Raw genomic sequence first — 6,227 nt, 5'->3', positions numbered from 1 at the left:
ATATTTATGCTATTAAAATTGCCTAAATATTTTACAAGTCTAAACAATTTTTGCTTTGTGCAAAAAGCACGGAAAGGTAAACAGGAAATAACTAAGCTGCTGTTTCTGATAAGTGAGTGCATAATTACCAACATTTTAAACTTATTTAACAAATGGAAGATCAGGCAGATAGCGACTTGCAAACGTAAAAGATAGTAAATCAAAATGATACTGATGAAGTGGGCATCCAGAATGTCCTTTGCATTCTGTGTGAGTGTGTGAGTGGAAAACACCCATTCTGCTGGGTACTTCCTTAAATAACTGCAAGCTTCTGATTTCTAACTTTCATTTCAAATTCAGATTATTTCTTTTCTGACTTTGTGTCTCTAGGGTAGTAGTAGTAATGTAAAGAGTGAGAACAGGCAAATGGCCCAGCTCTTCCAGGGAGACTCATGTTTTATCATACCAAATTTGTCATTTCAGTATATTAAAATTGTGATGGACTTCATTTGACTAAGGCTAGGGACTGGTATCATGTAGCTAGTTATGCAGTTATCAGACTATTTTTATTGAAATTTATGATCTGTTCATCGATCTGTTTCCAATGTGGCAAAAGAGATTACTATGTTCTTGCACCAAAGCTTACCATGAATATCAAGAGGCACCAGCATATTGAAAACTGATGCTTGCACAGTTAAAATGATTAACTATAGCAGAGACATACAATTTTTCTCACCTGAAAAATTATGCAAGGTATCATGCAGAGCAAAGGGTATATTTTGGCCATAACTAACTACATACTTTGCTTTATTGGCTTGCTAGAAAGCTGCTTTATAGACAGATCAAAGTCCATTCTTAATTTTTGCTCTTACGACTCAATTTACTGAAGTCGATGATTGTACAAATTTTGCCTCCCTGCTTTGCATAAAGAGTTTCTTGTACAAAACTGATATTGAGGAAAATAAAAATATGAACTTATGATTGGACTTCTAGGTAGAGGGCTTTCCATATTTACACAACTGAGACATTAATGGATGCTAGATATGTGGACAAAACATTTTAATACAGTTTTACTATAACTTTGTAAAGACATGCTTTACAGAATCAAGACACTTTTGCAAGATCAAAGTAGTGCAGATTCAAGTGCAGATTTTTTATCTTATTTCAAACTAACAAATTCAAAATCTCAGATTTGTTTACCTATATCTATTATCCTTCTATTCTAACCATTAGCCAGTGAGTAACACTCTGGCTTGAAGCCACTGGGAAGATCCTGTTTTGCGGTTACTGCTACCACAAACCACATTATCACTAAATGCCAAAGTCTATCTATAGGTCAAGGTCAGGCCAGAGAGATGACTAGGGAAGAAGGTAACTGTCATGGAGCAGTCAGAGTACTCATTTGTATTACATCGTCAAAGAAATCAAGTTGAAGGAAGGAACTAAAAACCCTCTATAAACTGTAATGGTCATGTATAATGAAGGAGTCTCACTTCTAATCAAGTGGACTTTCAGTTAATGTTTAATAATTGGTAAAATTGCAGTCCTGTCTTCTGTCCATTCATTGGCAGACATCTTACACAGCAGGACCAGTTTGATTAAATAGCACCTTTTGCACTTGACCTTGTGTAAGTAGGAGACATTTCACAAAGTGGACTGCATAGATGATTTTATAGATGGCATAAAGACTGTTCAGTTTTCACTTCTGGTGGCAACAATTCAGGATGCAATTGTCCCTTGGCATAGTATTCAGCCATAAAGAAGGACCGTTGCATATAGGAAAGACACCAAGGAACTCAATGACACCAAATCCATGCATGTCTCATTTGTGTACTTCTTCCAGATATTAGTGTCCTGTAACTTGTATGCTGCTCAACATCTCCTTCCAGGGCAGAGTTGTCTGTTTCTTATCTGAGCATATTGTAATGACATCTTAAGTAATGTGACTAGTATTTGTTTCAAATGGTTCAGTCACAGGATGAGATAGGATGAGAATAATGCAGTCAACAAAACCTGTGATGCAAATTCCAATTTCTTCAATGGTGATGTGCTGCATGAAACATTGGATATTTTTATGAAAGAAATAAACATGATATTTTCAATAATCTCTATCAGTTGAAAATAAAACAGAATTCTATTTCCATTTCACTTAGGAATCATGGAAATCAGTAGTGAAAATTTCCATCACCTGTTATCATGATTCAAAGAAGACATTCTTTGTAACACTCTGCCAAACTTTACCTCACCTCGTTTATTTAATGAACCTCACAATATTATTCCATAGGTCTCAAATCCAAGTAACTTCTTTTACTGATACTTAACAAATTCTTACACTCAGCAGGTGGTATAAGGATATTTAATTTTCTTGTTTTTAATTACATCTGGTGTTCTAAATGAAGTCATCTTACTCATTATTTTTTGCCCTTCAAACAAAACCTCCATATATACAAAATGTCCCACTCTTCTTGGTAGTTTCCATAAACTTGTTTTAACTCTTGATGACTTGTCTAATTCATCTGGTTATTGAGGTTCCCAAACCTATAAAAGAAAACAAAAATGTTGCTACTGATGTCTAGAGCAGGCTTCTGAAAAATAAGCTACTTAAACTCCTATAAAATATTGAATATAACACGAAGGATTTTCTATACCAGACCCCAACTCGTGTGAAGCTACAGCAGCAGGACAAACTTGGAAAAACACATGGAAGGAATAAAATAAATTAATAGGATTGAGAAGGTGATCTTCAATATGTTTACAAGGCAAACAAAAACTCCCCAAGTGCTAGGTAAAAGGCTTCCTGATACAGAGACTGTACTGTTGGATCAGTGTTTTATTTGCCTGGGGTCTCAGGAATGGAAAGAAAATTTAGTGATTAGTTGTAAACACAAAAGATCATTACCTTGGTTCATATTACTAGAACTCCAAGACTCAGTACCAAGTTTCACAAAGTAGTAATTAACCCTCTTTGGCAGACAGAAAGCTTGAAGGACAGGGAAGATTTAAGAAAAAATGTGAACACAAATGTATACTCATTATATGACATACATTAAAAAAAATATTTACAGCTGAAAGAAGAGACCAGATCATGAAAAAAGCTGATCTATGCTAGAATACAGCTGAGAAAGCACAAAACGTATTTGAGCTATATCTGAGTCAGTGCATGGTTGGCTAAAATTGCAGTGATCTAAACCATGTAATTAGCTGGGATCTCTTCTTTTTGTGACCATTTACAACTATTTCTGTTTTTGTCCACCACCTCCCAAGAAAAAAAAAAAAAAAAAAAGAGGGAAAAAGCAAAACTTGATATCTCTGGAAAGGAAAATGATAATGATATTACCTCCTGGTGGAACTTATACCACCTTGTTATACTTGCATGGTAAATATATTCCATTGCAAGAAATGTTCCACCAAAGAGTATTCTCTTCAGAGAAATGATAACGATCTCAAAAAGCCTGGTCAGTGACAAACGTGCTCTAAAATCCCACAGCACTGAGCTGCTGTAGTTTCATTTACACTTGCTGCCCATCAATAGTGAATGCACTGAGTTAATCACCGCCCCCACCCTCCATCCTGATGAGGGCTGTTGCTATTCCATAATTGCTATTGAAAATTAAGGGCTCAGTTATTAAGCTGTTGATTTTTTTGTTTGTTTGTTTTTTGTTAACTCTGACCTTGTTTGATGAGAGCAAACACTGGTAGAGAAAGACAAACAGAAATGCTTGTATGTAGCATCTTTCCATAACAGAGCCCTGTCCTATAAATGACTGAGGAACCAAGAGAAACTTAAGCTGCTGGAGTAGCACTCACACAGTAGCTCTCAGTAAATGACTTGTTAAAAATTTAATTCTCTGAATGCATCATGTGGTTTAGTAAGACAACATATTCTAGAGCAGTCTCCCTTCCTTATGCCACTTCTTCCAGAGGACAACACATGCAGCTCTGGAGCTTTGTTCTGAATGCTGCTGTCTGAGGTTATGGAGTCTCAAAGACGGTGGCATTATGAGGACAAGAGCCCCTGTTGGGGTCTCTTGAGAAGTATGAAAATGTAGAAACATTGGCAAGTACTTTAAACTAGTAAGGATAAAAAGAAACAAACCTGTTTTATAGCTAAAAGCACAAACAGCATGCAACTTTACTACAAATGTAAAAATAGATACATGTTGATTATACCAGAAACCCAAATTAATATTTCTACAAGGCACAGACACTGCAAATGTGTATCGTATAAGAATGAGGAATATATATCAATATATAATATATAATCAGTTGATATATATCTATATCAATAAGAATGAGGAAAAAAAAAAAAGAAAGAAAAAAATGGATCACAAACCTTGTTGCATAAGCAATATATTTTGGTAAGTAACTAAGCTGACACTTGTGAAAAGTAAAGAGCCAGCACAGCAAAAATAGCAGAAGTATGGACTCTAGCTCAGGCTTAACCCATGCAAAGGGTCTGTGGTTTTGGAAGGAGCTGGGATTAACATCCAGTGGGTTTATTTTGTGATTGAGATTATCTTGAAATTGTTGGCAATGTTTTTCATTACTTGTATTGGAAATGACTACTTTCATGATATTCCACTTTCCTACTAGGCACGTGGCTGGTGCCACAAGATGTAAATTGGTTAATATGTTTTCTGATCATTACCAGCAATTTTAGATTTTTTATCTTCATTTCCCTCTTGTTTTTTTCTTAATCTTTGTGTCTCCTCTTCAACAGAGCTTCTTGTGACAGCCACAAGGATCAGTGAATACTAATGCAATGTAATGTAATACTTTAGGACTTGGGAGTTGTAGAACGGTATGGGAGGATAATGAGGTGGGTTTAAAAAGCCTCTGTGATAACACATCCTTAACACTGGTAATCACACTAGTAATTATTTCTGAATGAGTAGGGATAGAAGATAGCATTATTTAGAGAGTAGATAGCTATATCCCCAAATTTATCTCTTTGGAGAAAGAGTTGTAAGGAATCATGCCTTTTACAGATCAGAGAAGCAAAACGTTTGTTGAATATTGTCAGGGTGGGTATCTTACGCTTATAAAATATGTTTTCTCTGCATCTACAAGTTCCTGTAGGAATTTTTGAAATTCAGCTTTGCATCTGTGTTTGAAACATGCAGTTTTAAACTGCAATGGATCTGTAAAATAGTCAGCAGTTAATCCATCACAAAGTCAGGGACAACTCAAGACTAAAATTGGAAAATACTTTTTGAAATTCTTCTCCTATGCCCAAATTCAAGGTCCTGATCTATATGGACCTGACATAAGGAATTTACCTGTGAGAAACAAACTACTTTTGATTGTACAATGTACAAAACTAGGATGTACAACATCAGGATTTGCTGATTTTGGATGTTAATCTTTTGTACTAAAAAAGTTAAATGGAAGCAATGATTACTTAATGATTACTCTTTCTGCCCCCCCCAACAGTTAATAACTTCCCCTACTAATCATAACTATGTTCATTTGTTAATCATAATTCAACATCATAGTTTCTTAAAGTAGGTATTTTAGGGACACTAATACTTCAGAAATAAGCAGTCAATTCATGAAGCAGCTCACAGATTCACCTGTTTTTTTTTTCCTTCTCCTGGCCACTAGAGGGCAAAAGACGTAGAAATAATTTGATCACCGTACTAGAGGAAAAAATAACAGCAACGACAACAATCCTTTTACATGGTTTATGGTTTTATGTTATGAATATTGCAAGCTAAAAGAAGAAGGCAGAGCTGAAGTAGTATCTGAAACGGTGTGTTTTTTGTTTCTTCTTTTTTCTTTTTTTAGATTAATTTCAGATATCTAATATGGGATATATAAGCTTGCTGTATGGGACAAATTTGCTGTCTTCTCACAAGCTGAAAAGAGATTTAAAGTTGATGATTGTTATTTTCTGGATATACTTAACTGTATTTATATGCATTATAAGATGATTATGATTTCAACACTGTGGGTGAAAGTGTAGTTGTCACAAACTTAAGGGTAATGTCTCTTTGAGATGTGAACAAGTTTTCAAAATCTTCTTTGATAACTTCCTTGAGAGGTGAGTGTGGTGCCTATCACCTGCATATGTCACCTTGCTTCACAATCTTTCAGCAATTGATCAGCAAATAGTTTTTGAATTCTGCTTTTCCAGCAATAACATGTGAAGCTTCTACAGTTCACCAAATCGAGTTCTTGAAAAATGGCTTTGAATTTTCTAAGCGTTTTAGAAGAATCTTTCATGTGCTAGTATAAGTAATGACTTC

At 35.1% G+C, this 6,227-nt stretch overlaps 1 long non-coding RNA gene across 1 annotated transcript; it reads right to left on the bottom strand.

The window, feature by feature from the left end:
- Positions 1–2,051: 2,051 nt before the first annotated feature.
- Positions 2,052–3,565, bottom strand: LOC106038326 (uncharacterized). Its single transcript, XR_001208534.3, has 3 exons — positions 3,317–3,565; positions 2,879–2,959; positions 2,052–2,517 (listed from the first exon to the last, which is right to left on the bottom strand). It is a non-coding gene; the product is annotated as an uncharacterized lncRNA (long non-coding RNA).
- Between the last annotated feature and the right edge of the window lie 2,662 nt (positions 3,566–6,227).

Source organism: Anser cygnoides, chromosome 2 (genome assembly GCF_040182565.1).
Source record: "Anser cygnoides isolate HZ-2024a breed goose chromosome 2, Taihu_goose_T2T_genome, whole genome shotgun sequence".
NCBI lineage: Eukaryota > Metazoa > Chordata > Aves > Anseriformes > Anatidae > Anser > Anser cygnoides.
This window is presented reverse-complemented; position numbering and strand designations above follow the sequence as displayed.